Source organism: Chlorocebus sabaeus, chromosome 8 (assembly GCF_047675955.1).
Source record: "Chlorocebus sabaeus isolate Y175 chromosome 8, mChlSab1.0.hap1, whole genome shotgun sequence".
NCBI classification, from domain to species: domain Eukaryota; kingdom Metazoa; phylum Chordata; class Mammalia; order Primates; family Cercopithecidae; genus Chlorocebus; species Chlorocebus sabaeus.
The window spans coordinates 19,185,083-19,204,864 of NC_132911.1; the positions used below are offsets into that span (position 1 = coordinate 19,185,083).

At 42.9% G+C, this 19,782-nt stretch overlaps 1 protein-coding gene across 7 annotated transcripts in view; it reads right to left on the reverse strand.

The window, feature by feature from the left end:
• The window catches only part of CSGALNACT1 (chondroitin sulfate N-acetylgalactosaminyltransferase 1), a 359,890-nt gene that overhangs the window by 282,729 nt on the left and 57,379 nt on the right, over nucleotides 1–19,782 (reverse strand). Inside the window, exon 1 of one of the 7 annotated variants that reach the window (XM_073017974.1) lies at nucleotides 24–111. The exons of the other annotated variants lie outside the window; for them this stretch is intronic. The gene's annotated coding sequence lies outside the window, so the exon portion shown is untranslated. Of the gene's footprint in view, nucleotides 1–23; nucleotides 112–19,782 lie in introns of those variants that run through there. 7 annotated transcript variants of the gene reach the window in all.

Genomic DNA, 19,782 nt, shown 5'->3' on the forward strand with positions numbered 1-19,782 from the left:
GGCAACTTGCCTCTGCCACTCACCCACACATGAGATCAAAAAGATGACGCCTGTCGTCACCCCTGCCCAGCGACTTAGGGTCTTTCCCGGTCTTTGTTTTCAGTACTCTACTCCCACGGTTTCCACCTAAGGAGAGCACTCACTGATGTACACTGGGACTTCAGAGCCCACAGATTGTGTAAAATATTCAGGAAACAACAGTCAAAGCCACAAGGAAGGCACTGACGCAAGTCTTGGGTTACTCACCTCTGTGCGATCCGGGGCCACACCACCGCACAGCCTGAGCAAGGCTGCGGATCCTGGGACAAGCCAGTCTGCCCAAGTTTGAGGCCTGGTTTTAAGCAGCCCTTCCGGCCAGCACAGATAACACTATCCTTCTCTGCATTCAGGGCCAGTACACTGCAGTCAGCAGCCCTCATCGGTCCAACCGCAGACCACTGTCAAGCAACCCCGTGACCATTTATGAAATCCCAATTACCTGTGCTTATCCATTGCTAGTTCAGTTTGCTGCATTCCTTCATACACTGAAGAGCAGGTAGAACGAGTTCACCCTGAATACAGCATCCCTTTAAATGACCCTGGAGACCGTGATTTGCCACTGCCAGACAGGATGGACAGGGGAACAGATAGGCAGCTATGTGCGATCACAGGACATAATGGAGTGAAATGTCAGATCAGGGATAGGATTTGATCTGTGCTACGGAATTCACACTTGGTCAGCCTTTTCCACGACGTGTAAAATTCTACGAGGTCTGTACGGCATCACCTGTACTCTACTTTGCTCAGCCACGATCACTGTGATTAGGAAGCCTGCCGATCGCCACATGACCCTTGCCACTTCCTACAGCCTGGGGGACTGTTGTCATGGCATTTTATCAGGATCTTGGTCATCAGAAACGACTCTAAAAATGGGTTTCAGAAAGTAGAAGCAAGGTAATAAAGCTCTGAAAATTGAAAAACCATTAGAATTACTAAGAGTTTGGTAAGGTGTCAAGTTCTTTTAAAAATAGCCTTTCTACACACCAACAGCCGCCAGTTAGAAAAGATTGTGGAAGAGGGCTCTACAGTCCCTTTTGCAACAGATATTAAAAATAACTACCTAGAACTGATTAAAAATTTGCCAAAAACACACAAAAACATACCAAGCACATGAAAGGAAAATGGAATAGACAGACCATATACCTGGAAAGCAATTTATTACATAGATCTCTAGTCTTTCAAAATTAATCTAAAATGAATATTATTCTAATTAAGTCCCAAAAAGATTTTTTCTACAGCTTGGCAAAAATGATTCTTAAGGTTTCATAGAGTAATAAATGTAAGAAAAGTCAAGAAAGTTTTTTTTTTTTTTTTTAAGGAAACGCTTTTGAGGGAGAGACGGCAATATTACATTCTACCAAATATAAAAATACATAGTAAGGCCAGGCGTGGTGGGTCACGCCTGTAATCCCAGCACTTTGGGAGGCCGAGGCAGGTGGATCACCTGAGGTCAGGAGTTCAAAACCAACATCCTCAACATGGTGAAACCGCATCTGTACCAAAACTACAAAAATTAGCCAGGTATGGTGGTGCATGCCTTCAATTCTAGCCACGAGGGAGGCTGAGGCAGGAGAATCGCGTGAGCCTGGGGGGCGGAGATTGCACTGAGCAGAGATAGTGCCATTGCACGCTAGTTCAGCCAAGAGAACTTGACTCCATCTCAAAAAGATAAAAAAATACATAATAAAGCTCAATGATTCAGTAATAACCTAGCAACAGACAGGCAGATCAATGCAAGAGAACAGAAAATCCTGAAACAGATCTAAGAATTAATAATTTAATATATGGTAAAGGTGGCATTTCGAATCAATGGGAAAAGGTACATTCATTGACTAAGGTATCGAAGCAATGGGTTAAGATTTGTAAAATAATTGTATCTCTGCTCCAAAACTCACCAAATGAGACTGCAGACCTAATAAAAATAAACATCAGATTATGAGAATAAAATACGAGTAGTTATAGTATCTTACAGTGGGATAGGAATTGTCTCACTCCTGCTGGGGTAACTCCCCGTAACACCAGGGCTCTCAGTTCCAAAGAGAAAAACTAAAGAGATGCCGCCTCCCCTCCCCACTCCCCTGGGACCCAGGGTTTGCTCCCTGAAGGTATCCAGCCACCCCACCTCCCACTCCTCCTGGGAGGCCGAAGAAGCTTAAACAGCAGGGCCCCTCCCTGTACTGCCCCTGGGAATGCAGAGTTCTGGAGAGGGAGGAAAAGCCAGGTTCGGATCAGGAAGCCTCTCCATGTAAGCCTTTCTGGCCAACTGCCTGAAAAGAGTTCAGAAGAAAGAACGAACCTGAATCTCCAAAGTGTCAGTCATTTGTTCACTTTTCTCATTCTAAGTAAATATTTACTTTGGCACCTAATTTCATATCCATGTTATATGCTTTCTTTTAAAAAAAAAAAAAACAAACTGTCAATTTCACGCTCCTCAAAACCTGGATCCATCCCTGTTCCCACACTAACTGCTGTAACAGTGCTCCCAGATTCTGCCGTCAATCTCTCTTACTAAGTTCTCATTAAGTAACTATACATTTGTAACAGGTGCATTTATGACTAACGGTAAACAGCACGAACTTCGAAATGTGAACTTGGGACAGCATGATGAGATCAGGCATGCAAAAATGCTAAGAACAGTACTCAATACATGGCAATAAAACTCTAACAGAAAGAAGGCCTGAACAAATATGTTAAAGTGCTTATTCCCAGTTGGCAAGATAATGGGAGTCTTTTCTTCACTTCTTATTTCTATTTTATAACTTACCAGCAATGAGCACATAAGGCAGGTATGTCCCTTCAGCCCAGGAGTTTGACACCAGTCGGGGCACCATGGCAAAACCCTGTCTCTACAAAAATGAGCTGGGAGTGGTGGCATGTGCCTGCAGTCCCAGCTAATCAGGAGGCTGAGATGGGAGGATTGCTAGAGGCTGCACTGAGTCACGATTTCAACACTGCACTCCAGCCTGGGAGACAGAGCAAGACCCTGCCTCGAAGACAAAACAGGAAACCAATAAATAAAACAAAAAAATTTTTTGAGGATGCTCCTAATTAGCATTAACTAGTTTTTAAATTAGTGTTACATGGTTCTTTAAAAGAAACAGTTTCAAAGTACAGTGCCCTGAACCATCAACTTTAATATGATTTTGAGAGCTGGGTTCTCATGCTGTTATGGGCTGAAGGTGCCCCTGATGGATTCAGACGAGATGGAAGGATGGTCCCTCCCTCAGTACAGATCCTGCTTCTAGGTCATCATTCATTTTCTGAATCTGGCAGGCAGGCATTTCAAGGAAGGGCATTTTGCCACCAGGCTAACTTTGACATACCAATGAGAAGGAGTGCGTAGAGATGGTTTCGGAGTCAGGAGGCTTGAGTTAAAATTCTACTTCTGCGAGTTAACAGCCATAAAACCTCGGGCAAATGACTTAACTTCATTGAGGCCATCTGATCACCTTGTAAAACTTGGGTAGTGCTATCCACCCATACTCATGTATGGAAACAATCGCATACACACACACTCTTGGTGGACCGTGATGTGTTCCTCAAGCAGGAAGGTTACATCAATAGCTGCCCTTACAGAAATGACTACATGGACCAGTCAAGAGCACAATTAATTCTTTTTCTCCAGTGAATCGACCTTGGCTGATGGAGATGGGAACTTCAGGATTCTGCTTTGCTCTCCAGCCAGGGCACTGACAAGGACACGCCAAAAGCAGAGCCAACGAGTTAGAAACAAATGGCCATGCAGGGGACACACAGGGTGGTCTCCGTGTCAGCCAGGATTCTTGATAACAAGGGATGGACTCAACATTTATCAGCTTAGAAAAAACTAGAAGAATAGCAAAAACTCACTCTCACTTTATCCACAGGAGACAGCATTCAGGGGGTTCAAGGAAACCCATCAGGTCTCAGGAGCAACAGAAGTCTTGCTGCCACAGCCACCAACACAGTCTAACAGGCTTTCCTCTTTGCACTGCTTGCTCCAGTTTCAAAGTTCCAGGGAAATGCACCCAGCTGGCTGTCCTGGGAGGTATGTCTGTGCCTAGCCAGAGCCAATACCTGCCTCCCACCAAGATTACCCATAGAAGGCAAGTCCCAGGAACTGAAATAAGAGCAAACCAAAAACAAACTCCACTGTGCATAAACATTGGCCACATAGAACTTCAATTCCTCGGCAGACTGGAGCTTTTCACCACTTCTCCCTTGTGCCTAGATAGGATAAAAGAACACAAGCTGGACAGGGAGGGAACATTCAGAAATTTAACAACCTCAGAAGGGAACATTCAAAAATATAAGAACCCCAGAGAGGGATACCATCCACCCTGTAACTGCCCTGGGAAAGTAACAGGCGATGTCACGGAGTCATCACAGTTCCTGGACTAGAGATAGGACTTCCGGCGGGTCACATCTCTCTGCCTTCTCTGACTCCATGGCCAACAGTTTAACAATGTCTCCCTCTCAAACTTGGCACAGAGTTTTTCATCAGGACAAAATCATACAGAATACAAAAGCCCATATGCTAGGAAACGCAAGCAACAGAGATCTGTTTTTCAAAATGCCCTATATAACTTCAATGTTATGATTGCGGTTTGGATCTATTTACGGTCCTGAGGCCTGTTTGCATTAAGAACTGCAAAAAAATGTGCACAGTATGACAGCATATTTGTGATGTTTGTTCTACCAGAATGCAGTCAATACATCATTGAGGCCTCAAAACCACCAATAAGCTTTTACTCTAGTTGGGTATCCTACCCAACCTCTGACAGATTCCTCAGCAAGACATTTAACAATCAATCTCTATCTATGATCACTTAAACACACACACTTCCTCTACTAGGTAGAAAAACTTAGGTAATCAATGTCTCATCCTCTGACCCTATTATCAGAGGTTTTGCTTCAGACAAAGAGTATAGCTGCTCCAAAAGAGATGTCTCACTAAAATATATACATGAATATCACAAAAATCTCAGTGTACATTGCTGTACAGACATGATGCAAATTACTAAAAAAAATGAAATGAACAACAATGGAAGTTCTTTTCATATAGAAGTTAATTAGCACAAACTATAAACTGGATGTTACTCTCTCCATATTGTATGCCTCGGGCCATTACCATACTAATATGATTAATTCCTGAAATATCAACCATCTCTCATGTGTCAGAGAAAATTTGACTTTTAAAGACATGCAGCTCCAGAAATGAAATTCCACCCCCCTATTATCAACTCTAGTCTTTACTGGTCTTTACTCCTTAGAAAGAAAAAGACTACATAAAGATAGTACTATTGGCCGGGCGCGGTGGCTCACGCCTGTAATCCCAGCACTTTGGGAGGCCGAGGCGGGTGGATCACAAGGTCAGGAGATCAAGACCATGGTGAAACCCCGTCTCTACTAAAAAATAGAAAAAAAAAAAAAAAATTAGCCGGGCGCAGTGGCGGGCGCCTGTAGTCCCAGCTACTTGGGAGGCTGAGGCAGGAGAATGGCGTGAGCCCGGAAGGCGGAGCTTGCAGTGAGCCGAGATTGCGCCACTGCACTCCAGCCTGGGCGACAGAGCGAGACTCCGTCTCAAAAAAAAAAAAAAAAAAAAAAAAAGATAGTACTATTATTACTGTGTCTATTACAACTGTAGGTCATGAAGCAAAAATTATTGCAATTTTTCAATGCCTGACACTTCCAGGCCAATTTCTTGGAGAAGTCAATAAATGGAAAAAGTGACTGAAGCAGATACTATATGACCCTCAGAGGAAAAAGAATCAAGTTTGTGATAAAACGTAAACAGCCACACTGACCTACAGGACGACTAATAATCAGTTTCTCACATCCATGCTGTGGTTTGCAAGGTACAATTCACCGTTTAGAAAGCGCTTTACAGGAGTCATCAATCTCACAGCCCTCATCTCAGAACATCCCTCTGAAGTAGGTGTTCATTTCCCATTTTACACATGGCCAGTCGACACCCCCAGAGTGAACAACTCTCTGACTAAATCAATATTTGGTCCCTGGAGACATCAGTGGGGCCTTCTGAAGCCCTGTGTCTTCCTATGGGCTGTTTTCTTCAAGGGGTAATTTAGGGAAATAGATCGAGTTGATTGGTGACATCTTCGAGATCAGGGTGAGGAGAACAATTCGTACCTATAGGGACGTCACCAGGGTTGCTGCAGCATCCATCCACATGGGAGACTGATTTTGTAAAAAAATCTCCTTGGTCTAATGTAAAACAAAATGGTAGATGAGGGGCCACACCCTGAAGGGGAAGGAAAGGGGTCACACAGGTGGTGGGCAACTAAGTGACATTTTTGTACAGGTGGAATTCCTTCGTTCTAAAGCAAATGTTTAACCAGTGTCCATTGTATATGTGCTGTGCCACGACCCCTGCACTTAAAACCTAGAAATCATGTCACATACATGATAGAAACAATGCCACCTTATACTTTATATTGGCTCCTTCCCTTCACCCTATTCTGTCATCTTTATTTTAAAAAAAAAGAAAAAGAAAAAGCTGATAAAATAGAAAAGAATATGAAAGCTCTCTCAGCCCACTGTATCCCTCTCCCTTGTCTCAGCTAAGCATTCTGAGAACATCGTCTACACCTGCTGCTTCCACATCATCATCTCCAAATTGTTCCCAGTAGTCTGACTTCCATCCCTACCATACCAACAGAACTGCCCTTGCCAAGCTCCTCCAAATCCACCATGGTCCGAAGATAATGAACACTGCTCATTGATTCCTATCTGGACGTGCAGTCATGCATGTCCATGTAATTATGGATGACAGAGTGGTCTCACCTTAGCAACAAGTGATCAATCTTTCATTTAGAAGCCACAGTCTGGCTAGGGTAAATGTTAATGAAAGGCTTCTAATGGAGTATGGCAGTTTTAAAACATATCAAAATATTTTATTCTCCTCTTAATCTATCTCCTATTGCCCCCTCTGCTACAATCTGGGCCAATGAGTAGAGCACAGAAGAAGCGATGCCATGTGCCTTCCAAGACTAAGTCATAAAAGACTGTATTATAGTTCTCCACCTGGTTCTCCTGGAACAATCCCTCTTAGAACCCAGCTACCATGGTCTGACCAATTCCAGGCAACCCATGGAGTGTCCTACATGAAGAGGGCCATTTGGAGAGGAACCAGGACCCCAGCCCTGGACCCCAACTGAGCTCCAGTCAATAGCCTTTTGAGAAGCCATCTTGGAAGTGGATTCTCCAGCCCCCTGAACTGTCCCAGCTGACACCGCATGGAACGCAAACCTTCCATACTAAGCCATGCCCAAGTTGCCTATTTCTGAACTCAATACCTGACTGTTGTTTTGAGCCCCTGTTTTGAAGAGGTTTGCTATACAACAATAAACAACTGATATACAGGAGTATAAAAGATTCTGGCTTCTGCTTAAAAATTCTACGAGAAAGATGGTGAGAATTTTCTACATATTAAACTGTTAACATTTATAGGAGGCCATTCATTTAGACTGAGCTCCTGCTCTAGGCTCCAACAGATCTGACCAAAATAGAGTCACTCATGCTAAAGTTCCACATCACCAAACCAAAACTAAGCTATTTATCTGACCTGAGAAATCAGGTTGAGAGATGCTGGTTAAATCCCGCAACAGGCAAGTTTTAGCATAAAGAAGTCCCCCGGCTTTAACTCTTACAAGGAAAGTGACGTAGAGTAACCTGATATTAACAATCTGCTGTTTTGCACAATGCTGTTTTCTTGTTCCTGCTCAAGCCGCCTTATAAAAATCAACTGCCAGTGCCTGATAAAAGTCCCTTTTCTACATGTTTAGATGAAATGATGCCCAGTCCATGAATCACTAATCATTAGAGCTTTAAACTAAATGTGTTGAAATTTTAACAGAACTCATCAAATAAAACACTATATTGTAGAGACAACTGCAGGTATACATTTACTAGAATCTGGATAAAACTTTTTTGGAAAGATTCAAAGCAGTTATATTCTAATACATTTCCTAATATTGAGTGGGCAATTAATACATGAATATTTTTGAAATCAATTGCTAAAGTAACAGAAAATATAATTTTACCTCTTTTCCTTCCAGAAGGCAATATTAACTGCATTTATAGCCAAGTAATGCTATTTTAAAATTTTCATTATCCAGATTAATTCTCTATACTATTATAAATGTATCAATGTTTCTAATATCATCCCACTCCCAGGACATAGTTATCTCTACTTTGGGCCTTAACGCTCTGTTTCTGCTAAGAAAACAAAAAAAAAAAGACAGAAGCTACCACAAGTGTGATATATAGAACTATTAAATAGTAAAATAGCTCATCTTTCTCCTAACTCAGAGTTTGAGTACAGCTTACCAAAAATGAAAAAATAGAAACCATATATAAAACAAATTTTTTTCCTCTATAACCAAGCCCACTTGTAATTAACTACATGAGAGGTTCAAATTTGCTCGATCATAATAGAGCTGTTTAAAAATACATGGCTGAAATTCACATTTGCAGTTTGCAGATGGAGCAATAATGATACTCTGATTTAATAATATGTGATTGAAACTCGGCATGGAAGGAGGGGGTGTGTTATCCCACCCGTTGTATCCTCCAAGCCTAGGTCTTCCTAAGGACTGTTTTGCTCAATGGATAATTTGGGAAATTAGAGTTTGTTGATAAGATGTCTGAGACCAGGGATAAGGAAAAGATTTCACTACTCTGTGAAGGTCACTGGCAATGACCACCGCAACCATTAACAAAGACCGTCTTATTAAAAATCTCCATGGCACTGGGCACTGTGGCTCATGTCTGTAATGCCAGCACTTAGGAAGGCCGAGAGAAGAAGACTACTTGAATCCAGGAGTTCAAGGCTGCAGTGAGTGACAATTCCACCACTGCACTCAAGCCTGGACAACAAAGTGAGACCTTGTCTCAAAGAATAAAAGAAAAACGAAAATAAAAGTCTCCGTGGCTTATCATAAAATGAAATGCCAGGCAAGAGGCCACACCCTAAGGAGAACACAGATAGGGCTGAGTGTGGGGGTAATGCCCCAGGCTGCAGGCGGTGAGCAAGGGGTCATGCTGGGCTCCTGGGAAGTTCCCCATAGAGTTCAGCCAACAGTGCACAGGTCTCCTCCCAAATGCCGCTGAGCAGGGCTTCTTGATCTCACCGCTTTTGACAACACAGCCAGCCTCAGCGAGCAGGCTAATTTGGACCAAAAGGGAAAATACTACTAATCAAACATGGCCCAATTTCTTAAAAAACAAAACAATACATTTTCTAATGCTTTCTCATTAGAAAAGAATTTAAGAAAATCACTAGACCCGTTAGACCAATTAATTCCTCAGGTGGTTAACAGTCTGGCCCACTGAGTGGGGCAGCACCCAGTCCTGCAACTCCACAGTGCTGACAATGTGCCAGGCTTGACTATCATGCACAGATGGCCTAGGGGACATCGACCGCTGACCCAAGCAGTGACATCCCATGCCTGCTTCCTAACCATGTGGCTGGGAACTAGTGACTTGGCCTCTTTAAGCCTCAGCTCCTCTGCTGTAAGATAGAGCTAACTATACCTGTTTGGAACACTGTAAGAGCCACACACTGAAGTAGTGATTCTCCAAGTGTGTCACTGGGCTAACAGCAACAGCACCATCTGGAAATCTGTGAGAAATGCACTTCTCCAGTCCCAACCCAGACCTACTGTATTAGACCGTTTTCACACTGCTACAAAGAACTGCCTAAGACCAGATAGTTTCTAAAGAAAAGAGGTTTAATTGACTCACAGTTCTTCAGGACTAGGGAGACCTCAGGAAACTTAGAATCATGGCAGAAGGGAAAGCAAACACATACTTCTTTGCAAAGTAGCAGAAGAGAAAGAGCAAGCAAGAGTAGGGAAAACTGCTTTAGAAAACCATCAGATATTCTGAGAACTCACTCACTATCATGAGAACAGCATGGAGGATCCACCCCCATGATCCAATCACCTCCCACCTGGTCCCTCCCTCGACACACGGGGATTATAAGGATTACAATTAGAGATGAGATTTAGGTGAGGACACAGCCAAACCGTATCACCTGCTAAAACAAAAATGGAGTGGGAGGACTTCAGGGGCTGGGAGAGCCTCTTGCAATGTTATATGCCCTTCTAAAGTTGGAAAACCACTGAGCTACTGTCTTAAAGCATAGTTACCAGTGTAACAAATAGCTCCTGCCTTCTCTGCAATGCAGATAACACAATGTTCTAGTTGGTGTGTTCAATGTCTATGCTCATGGCAGGAGAGATAAATGGTGATGATGATGGGAGGAAGCAAATGATCATTTTTCTTTATCCAGTAACAGGAAGGGGGACAAGGAACAGAAGACGTCCTCATTTGTGGCTGTCAATTTATGTGACTAACTCACAAGGCTGTTGCTTCTGTGGCCATCCAGGACATAAAGGCAGAAAATGAGCTTTTTTTTTATACAGAACTTTATTTTATATTCATGGTAATGGAATTTTCCATCTTTCACCCAAAAAGTTTCAACAATTTAAAGAGGGTTTTGTGAAGCTCTGGTCAAAAGTCTAGCTGCTGAGATTTCACGTGGCAATAGAAATCTAACAACAAGTGCCTAGATCCTTATCCTCCCCTGAATCTGGCTGAGCTTCCAACAGGCTGGAGAATAAGCACTGTCACCTGGCACAGGAAGGGCTCTCGGGCAGATGAGGGCACAGGCAGAAGCCTGGGAAAATGCAATGCATCTGATTCTCTGAGGCCTTCAACATTCTTACAGGCTTGCCCTGCTACCCAGGTGAAATCCATGAGGCCATCAGCCCCCATCAGCACACCTGCCAGGAGTCTCGCTCCATCCCTGACCCAGCCTTATGCCTATGTGCCAGTCATTTGCCTATGTGTTCTTTGACCCATTCCCTACCCTTCACCTGCAAACTACCTTTTCCAAGCTCATTTGCCAACTGGCTGCAGCTGGGTTTAAGTGGAAGACTAGACGATGAGAGCAAGAAGCCGGAGAATCTCCTCCCCTTCCTTTCTCTGCTTGGGGTGGTATCTCCAGTAGTGGCTTTTTCTTCTCCATAATTCCAACTCCCAGCAGACAGACCTTCCCTCTACAGTCCCAGGTGCTTCTGAATACCCCTATGCAGATTCCATTTCTTCACCTGTGGTGCCACCATCCTCTCTCTCTGTTCTACTAGCCTTTGTCATAGTAACGGTCTCCTGCTATTGTTAATATCTGGGTGAGTTTATCACCCCTATTTGGCTTTTCACATCTTCTAAAGATCTTTGTGACTAAGTACTTATATTAAAGTGCTCCTATTATATTGCATGGGCCATGACTAATGCAGCCTCTACTCATGTCTTCAATCTTGATCACACCTTACCTGATGCCCACCCACTGACTCAGCTCCCGATCCAAGATTTTCTCTGGATCTGTCTACAGGGAGCCCCTGTTCACATGCAGAGCTTTAGTTTTTACCTATTTGTGATCAACCAGTTTTGACACTAGTTCATGCAACTGTACTCTCACACACACCAGCCAAAGCCCTGACCACCCAGACTCAATACTCACCAACTCCAGCTCTCTCAGGACAAGCTAGTCTCCACTAGTATCTGCTACCATCCCCTTCTTGAACTCGGTAACTATTAGGTTGGTGCAAAAGTAATTACGGTTTTTGTCATAAGACGTTTACACAAACTCTGAGGATCTCAGTACGTATTTCCTATTTTAAAATGTTTCCTGGAGCAACCATATAACATTAAGTGAATAGTTAAGTTAATCAGGCAAAAGGAAGTTTGTAACTTGAAATCACTAACTGGCCCAAACTCACCTGATATTTTCACAACTTTCCACTTCCTTTTGGCTACAAAGATACAACAGATGTACAAACCAAAGCGAGAACACAGTGTTCCAGAAAATGATTATGCTTTTGGCAGCTACCCACATAAGTGTAGTAAGTACAGTATAATGACAGTCCTCCCCGGATGCTTCTTGCTCTGTAGAGAGATTTGCCCTCATTTCAAGTCTCGCGTTCCAAAATAAATTGTTGAATTATCCTTAACAACCAACCTTAGAAAGCTCAACTCCTTTAATTAATTTTTCGAAAAGTTAAAAAGTTAAGCGAAACAGAGACAGTTGCACATAATGAAGATCGCACTGTTGCTGACTTAGGATTTGAGCCAGGACTGGCAAACACCACGGCTTTCCTAAGCCTACGTGCACTATATTTATACATGTTGCAAACTGCGCTACAGCTTTCGGAAATATTCAGTTAGTGCTCATGAGGTCTTCTAGAATAGGAAAGGGCATGGGTTCCCTTAAATGCTAAATAAACTTCTAGAATTGATCAACTACCTTAATCAGGGCTTCTGAGCCCTTCTTTAGTTGCTCAGCTATTCCCAGTTTGCCCTTAAGGAAATGCAGGCAGCTACCTGAAGGTAAAGCACTTTAATAAAAAGAAGAAAGAGAAGAAACACGCCCAATATTGCAGGTTATTTTCTAAAATGATCCAATGCACTAATGCATAAGGTCCCCGAAAGTTTGTTCCAGGCTACCTGTTCAGCAAAGATGGCACACAGAGGCCCCGTGTCTGCAAAACAGCCCAGACTCTTTTCATTCAACAAGTCCTGGAGACAGATGCTGAGGGGTCATGGGCCAGCACAGGCCCCCCATCTAAAGCTCACTCTTCCTCTGCTCACTTTGTATTTGGATGCTGAGAGATTCTAGTATTCAAATAGCCCCCAACATTGTTCACAATAAAGTTAAGCTCCAACAAAATCTCCCTATATAATTTCACATCAACGTGAAATTCAATGTATTTTCACAGTGCATTGTTATTATTTTCCTAAAACCACTGACTTAATTTCAAGCTTCTGCAGAATTGGAAGTAATTTGAATTGTAAGACCTTAATTAAAAAAATAAAACTTGGCCTTTTCTTAGGTCTCCCCACTCGTTTCTGGATGGTTCATTTCTGAAAGCCTGTGACGGGGAAATAACTCAAATAGCAAATTTTAGCCTGTGGGTCTCATCCTGGGTCTTATCTTGACTCTGCCACTAATTAGCTGTGTGGCCAGAGTACATGTCACAACCTCTCTCCTGGCCTCAACTTCTTCCATCTGTAATAAGGAAGTTGGACTAAATAATGTCAAATATCCCTTCTAAGCCTAAAATGCTCCAACTGACTCCAGGAAAATAACCTAAGAAATGCATATTTTAATTCAAAGTAAAATTAAAGCCTGATGAATAAAAACACGGAGCTTAGATTTCTAACATCGTTTTAGAGGCTGCAGTGCAGATTGGGGCAGAGATTGAGAAAAGCAACAATGTCAACACAAAGGAACGTGGGTAATTTAGAAAAGATTCCAAAAATTACTAAGCTTTCACATGATGTAATGCACATGTTGTTTAAGAATCTGTGGAGTCAAAAGCTTTCTCCTTCAGTGAGGGAAATTTTGTATTATTTCTCAATGAACCAGCCCAACATGTGAGGAAGAAAAAAATCAAACACTACACTACACAAGCTTTCATCCCGTCACAAAGCCATTAGAGTTCATGAAAAATGATGGTATTGTTTAGGTTTATTTATAGTTCTTTCTTAATCAAATAAAAAATGAACAGGAAAACACACTGAATATAAATTTTTAAAGACTTTAAAGACCAGTAGCAAAAGCATATATGAAGACATAGTCCTACAAATCGTCTTTTAAAAAAATAAAATTATATAGGCAGGAATGCTTACGGCTATGGCTGAATTCTGCCTTTCTCCAGGACATCATGAATAATTAGACATCCAGCAGTCCAGGTTACTGCCATAAAGACTTTGGGAACCTGACAATGTAAAAAGATTCTGTCCCCAATCCAACTTACATTGTATGCAATTTGCCCCAAACACCACTGTAGTATCTTGTAGTAAAGCAAGATAATGTGTGTCCTATTTTTTTAAGTCACGCACACTGAAAACAACCAACTCTTCTTTCCAGGGATATAAGCATGAATTAAAGGCAGGCCTGCCCTCCAGGGGTTCAGTGTGTAGCAGGAGAGAACAACATTTAATATGTAATTGGAACAGGGCATACGAAACGCCACGATGGAGTTGTACATATAGAGAGGTGGGGGCAGGGAAGTGCAAGGAGGAAGCAGCCACCTGTGGCTGAAAAACCACAGTTGCCACAGTGGTTAGGAACCCAAACTCTAGAATGGGGATCCCCAGTTTCAGACCCCAGCTTGCTACTTGCTAGCTGTGTGACTCCGAGCAAGACATTCAGCCTCTCTATGCCCCAGTTTCCCAACTGTTAAATGAGAGGGATAGTAATGGTGCCTACCTACAGGTACTGTACAGGGTTGTTGTGAGGATTCAGCACACAGGTTCACGTGGGGCATCTAGAATGGTGGCCAGTACACAGGAACCACATACAGTGTGACTATTCTCAATGCCACAGAGAAAGCTTAGATGGTGCTGAATCTTAAACACTGAGTGGGCATTTCCCAGAAAGACAAAGTACAGGCAGAGCCTCCCAGGCAGAAAACAGTGCATGCCAATGAATACTAGCATGAAGAGCAATCCCACATGATTTGGTGTAGCTCAAAAGTGACATGTGAGTGGTTGCAAGGCAGGAGGTAAAGATGGTAAGGACAGATGGCAGAGGGCCTGAGTGTGTCATCCACAGGAATTTCTCCTTTATTCCCACAAGAACGGGAAGTGTGAGTTTCAAGTAGGTGAGAGCATTGCCAGATTTAGCAGGAGAGTGGAGGATGGCCAGAAAGAGGCAAGGATGGAGACATAGAGATCAAATAAGAGGCAATAGCAATGGAGAGAGATGACCACCATGAAAAGGAAAAATGGTAGTGAAGACATGGCAGAGGTGAGCACTTGGGAGCCACAGAGGCAGTTTCATGATCTTAGTGACCCTGAACTGAGGGTTGCAAGCAAGAGAGTCAAGGAGTCCAGAATGACACCCAGGTCTATGGTTTTGGCAGACGAGGAACAGTGGAGCTGATCACCACGATGCAAATTTAGGCAGAAGAACAGCATGGGACTGTTCAGGGAGAATGTCCGGATAGAACCATGAGTCACATTATCACCTGGGGAAAGATCTGGCCATTCCCCTTGTAAGATGACTGGGCACCACATCCCAGGGCCAAGCAGAGCCAAAACAGAAGAAAAGCAAGATAAATGGCTGGGAAAATCTAGAGACTGGACCAAGTGCTAGTGAGGGAGTGAGTAGCCCAGAGCTCTCCTGTACAAGGCACCTGGCAAGCTCCACACTGCGGGTCCAGCTGCTTCAGGGCCCTTGCTGGGACCAAGCAGGGTCAAAGGCAATGAGTTCACTGTGGGACATGTGGGCTTGAAGGAGCTCAGGAGGCAGTGGTAAAGAGGACTCTGGAATTCAGAAAAACAGGCCTAGAAATAGAGACTGGAAAGTCATCAGAGAGAGGTGGTGGGTAACGTCCCAACCAGAGAGGGTAAGGTGAATTAGAAAAGGGTGAGAAATATGATAGTGAAAGACAGTTATCAAAAGGGGAAGGAGATGGTGTCCCAGGAAGCAAGGAGAAAGATCAAAAATAGAGAAGTAAACACTGAAATGCTGCCAAAAAGTCAGGTAAGTGCATCCTCGGATCTGTCAATTAGAAAGTCATGGTGAGAGGGTGACAGTGGTACTCATGGAAGCGCCACTGCAGGGGCTGAAGAGTAAATGGGAAGTGAGAAATCTGCTGAGGAAGCAGAGAAAAGTCACTGGACAAACCAGTCCCATGAGGTCCCCTTGATATGCCCTTCATACAGATTTTTTTAAAAATAAGAAAATTTTCCAAGGTCCCTCAACCAGAAAGTCAGAAAGCTGGATTTCAGTTCCTTGCCTTCTGGCCCCAGAACTAATGCTCTTTCCACCACACTTTGGAAACATTGTGTTTGGGGTTAGGATATGGGAGGAAACCAACAGCTATGAACACTGAGAATATTAACTATGAATACAATGCACACTTGGTCATGCTTTTGCTTTCATGGGAAAATAAAATTAATACTTGAATAAGCACATAGCACAAGCTACTATCTCATTAATACCCATAACAATCCTTTTTAACAGACATTTACATTGTAAAGATGAGGACGTGGAGGCTCACAGGCTAAGATAACTTGCCCAAGAAGGCATAAGAATTAAGCAGAGGATCAGTGATTCTCAAAGAAGTTCATCTAGAGGCTCTACAGATCCTGCTTTAAAACTTCCCTATGTACCTCACACTTGGTAGGATGGCTACTATTTTTTTAAAAGCAGAAAATAACAAATGTTAGCAAAGATGTTGAGAAATTGGAATTCTTTTGAATCACTGGTAGGAATGCAAAATGGTGCAGCTGCTATGGAAATGAAAATGGATATCCCACAAAATTACTCATTGATTTACCATATGATCCAGCAATTTCACTTCTAAGTATACAGTCATCCCTCATTGTCTGTGAGGGACTGGTTCCAGGACTCCCCACAGATACCAAAATCCTTGATTGCACAAGTCTCTTCTATAAAATACCATAAGATTTGCATGTGACCTAGGAACATCCTCCCTTTTTTTTCTTTTTTTTTTGAGATGGAGTCTCGCTCTCTCGCCCACGCTGGAGTGCAGTGGTGCTATCTCAGCTCACTGTGAGCTCCGCCTCCCGGGTTCAGGCCATTCTGCTGCCTCAGCCTCCCAAGTAGCTGCGACTACAGGCGCCCGCCACCACGCCAGGCTAATTTTTTGTATTTTTAGTAGAGACGGGGTTTCACCGTGTTAGCCAGGATGGTCTCGATCTCCTGACCTTGTGATCTGCCCGCCTCGGCCTCCGAAAGTGCTGGGATTACAGGTGTGAGCCACCACGCCCGATCCCATCCTCCCTTTTTCTTTAAATCATTTCTAGATTACTTATAATACCTGATGCAACGTAAAGGCTATGTAAATAGTTGTTGCACTGTATTGTTTTTTCTTTTTGTTGTTGTTGTTTTTTTGTTTTGTTTTGTTTGTTTTTGTTTTTTTTGAGATGAGGTCTCACTATGTTACCGGTCTGGTCTCAAACTCAAGCAATCTGCCTGCCTTGGCCTCCCATGCTGGGACTACAGACATGAGCCACCGCGCCCAGCCTCATTTTTTTTTTTTTTAGTTTTTTTCATGATGCATTGTTATTTTTCTTGTGTTTTTTTTCCAAATATTTTCAGTTCACAGTTGGTTGAATCTGCAAATGCGCAACCCACAGGGCCAAGTGTATACCCAAAAGAATCAAAAGCAGGATCTCAAAGAGATTTCTGTACACCCATGTTCATAGTAGCATTACTTGCAACAGCCAAAATGTGGAAACAACCCAAATGTCCATCAACAAATGAACAGGTACACAAAATGCTCTAACAATGAAGTGGAATATTATTCAGCCTTAAAAAAGAAGGAAATTTGGAAACAGGCTATAACACAAATGAACCAGGAGGATATTATGCTGAGTAAAATAAGCCCATCACTAAAGGGCAAATATTATATGATGCCACTCATGTGAGGTCCCTGACGTAGTCAGGTCCATCGGGCTAGAAAGTAGAATTGCAGTTGCCAGGCAACGGCTAATGAGGAACAGGGAGTTCTTGTTTAGTGGGTGCAGCTTCAATTTTGCAAGATGAAGAGTTCTAGAAATGGATGGCAGTGATGGTTACAAAAGAATGTGAATCTACCTACCGCCACTGAATTGTACACGTAAACACTGTTAACACTGTAAATTTTATGTTCAGTGTATTTCATCAAAATTTTTAAAAGAACTTAGGGGCTGGGTGCAGTGGCTCACGCCTGTAATCCCAGTACTTTGGGAGACCGAAGAGGGGGCAGATCACAAGGTCAGGAATTTGAGACCAGCCTGGCCAACATGGTGAAACCCCGTCTCTACCAAAAAATACAAAACTTAGCTGGGCATGGTGGCAGGTGCCTGTAATCCCAGCTACTCAGGAGGCTGAGGCAGGAGAATTGCTTGAACCCAGGAAGCAGAGGTTGCAGTGAGCCGAGATCACACCACTGCACTCCAGCTTGGGCCACAGAGTGAGACTCTGCCTCAAAAAAAATAAAAATAAAAAATAAAAAAAACTAGGTAAGTAGTATTTCCCATTTTGAAATAAGAAGGCACAATGATGCTAAGTCAGTTTTTTTTTTTTTTTTAGTAATATAAATTGTTTACTGCAGACCTGGTCCTAGAAACTAAACCTCCTGCTTCCGGGTGTGTGATGTTCCTAGACAGCATTCACAGGTTTGCTTCCAACTTTGACTCTGAGGTTCGGAAGTCATTGTAATGTGTTGTCATGGTGTCCTTCCTCATGAATAAACCTGGCCCAGTGATCTTCCCTATCTACAGAATCAGGCTAATAACCTTCCTTTTGTGCCTCTCATGATGGTACTAAGGTGTTTTTATATTATTGACAAAGTAGCTATGGGTGGAAATATGATAGAAAGGATACGGACCATATGACACAAACAGCCTTCCTCACCATTAATACGGGAGGACTCAGTGCATGACCCATGGGGCTATCTGTGAGTGTAAACCAAGACTCTCCCTCTATCCCCACACCTACAATTGATTGAACTTCAAACATTCTATGTTCCTAATGTCTTTCTGTAATTGTCCTTCCTTTCTTGAACTTCTTAAGGGCAAAAACTTAATATATTCTAAAAATGAAACGAATAGACCACCAAAATCTGTCTGTCCAGGAGAAGGAAATCGACCTCTATAAAATGCTTTGAAACCCTTGAGGTCACTTTCCTGCAGTGTGGCAGTGGCCCCTATTTCCCATCTCATATCCATCTTTCCCTTTTTCTTAGTAATAACATTTGTGTTTTTGAGGGGGGCAAAGTTTCTGGAGAAATTACCTTTCCCAATATCCATTGAAAACAGGGAGAGCCAATGAAATGTCAGTGGAATTCCTTAGGTGGGGTTTCCAGGAAGGAATTTAAAGAGAGTTTGTTCAGCTTGCAGGTACCTTTCTGACCTTTCACCCTTCCCTCTTATGCCATCGAGACAGAAATGATGGCTGGAGTTGCAGCAGTCATCTTGAGTCCATGAAGAAAGGAGACCAAGAAAATTTCAGTTAATCTAATATCTTCTTTTTTTCCTTTGAGACAGAGTTTTACTCTGTTGCCCAGGCTGGAGTGCAGTGGCATGATCTCCACTCACTGCAACCTCCGCCTCCCAGGTTCAAGTAATTATTGTGCCTCAGCCTCCTGAGTAGCTAGGATTATAGGTGCACCACCACGCCCAGCTGATTTTTGTATTTTTAGTAAAGAAGGGGTTTCACCATGTTGGCCAGGCTGGCCTCAAACTCCTGACCTTGGGTGATCTGCCCACCCTGGCCTCCCAAAGTGCTGGGATTACAGGTGTGAGCCACCACACCAAGCCTACTCTGATATCTTAAGACACCAAAGCAGTGTCAGCAACTGTCTACCTCCAGTCTTCTTGTTATGTTCTGAAAATTAACCCTTGGAGTTTAAGACCACACAGTGGAAGGTGTGTCACTCTTACCCAAATGCAATTCCTCAGGGGTGAACCTAAGATCTTGAAAAGACCTTATATAGACAATTAAGTTATGAATAAATGTTACTCAATAATGATGATGATGATGACGATGACAATCATGATGACAATGTTAATATCAATGCAGCACATCCTACATGCCATGTACTGAAACCCAGAAAGGTTAAGTAATTTACCCAAGATCTCGTGGCTAACAAGTGGTAAGACTTAACTTTGAATCTAGGCAATCTGGTTCCAGAGTCCATGCTTTTAACCACTACAAATGAT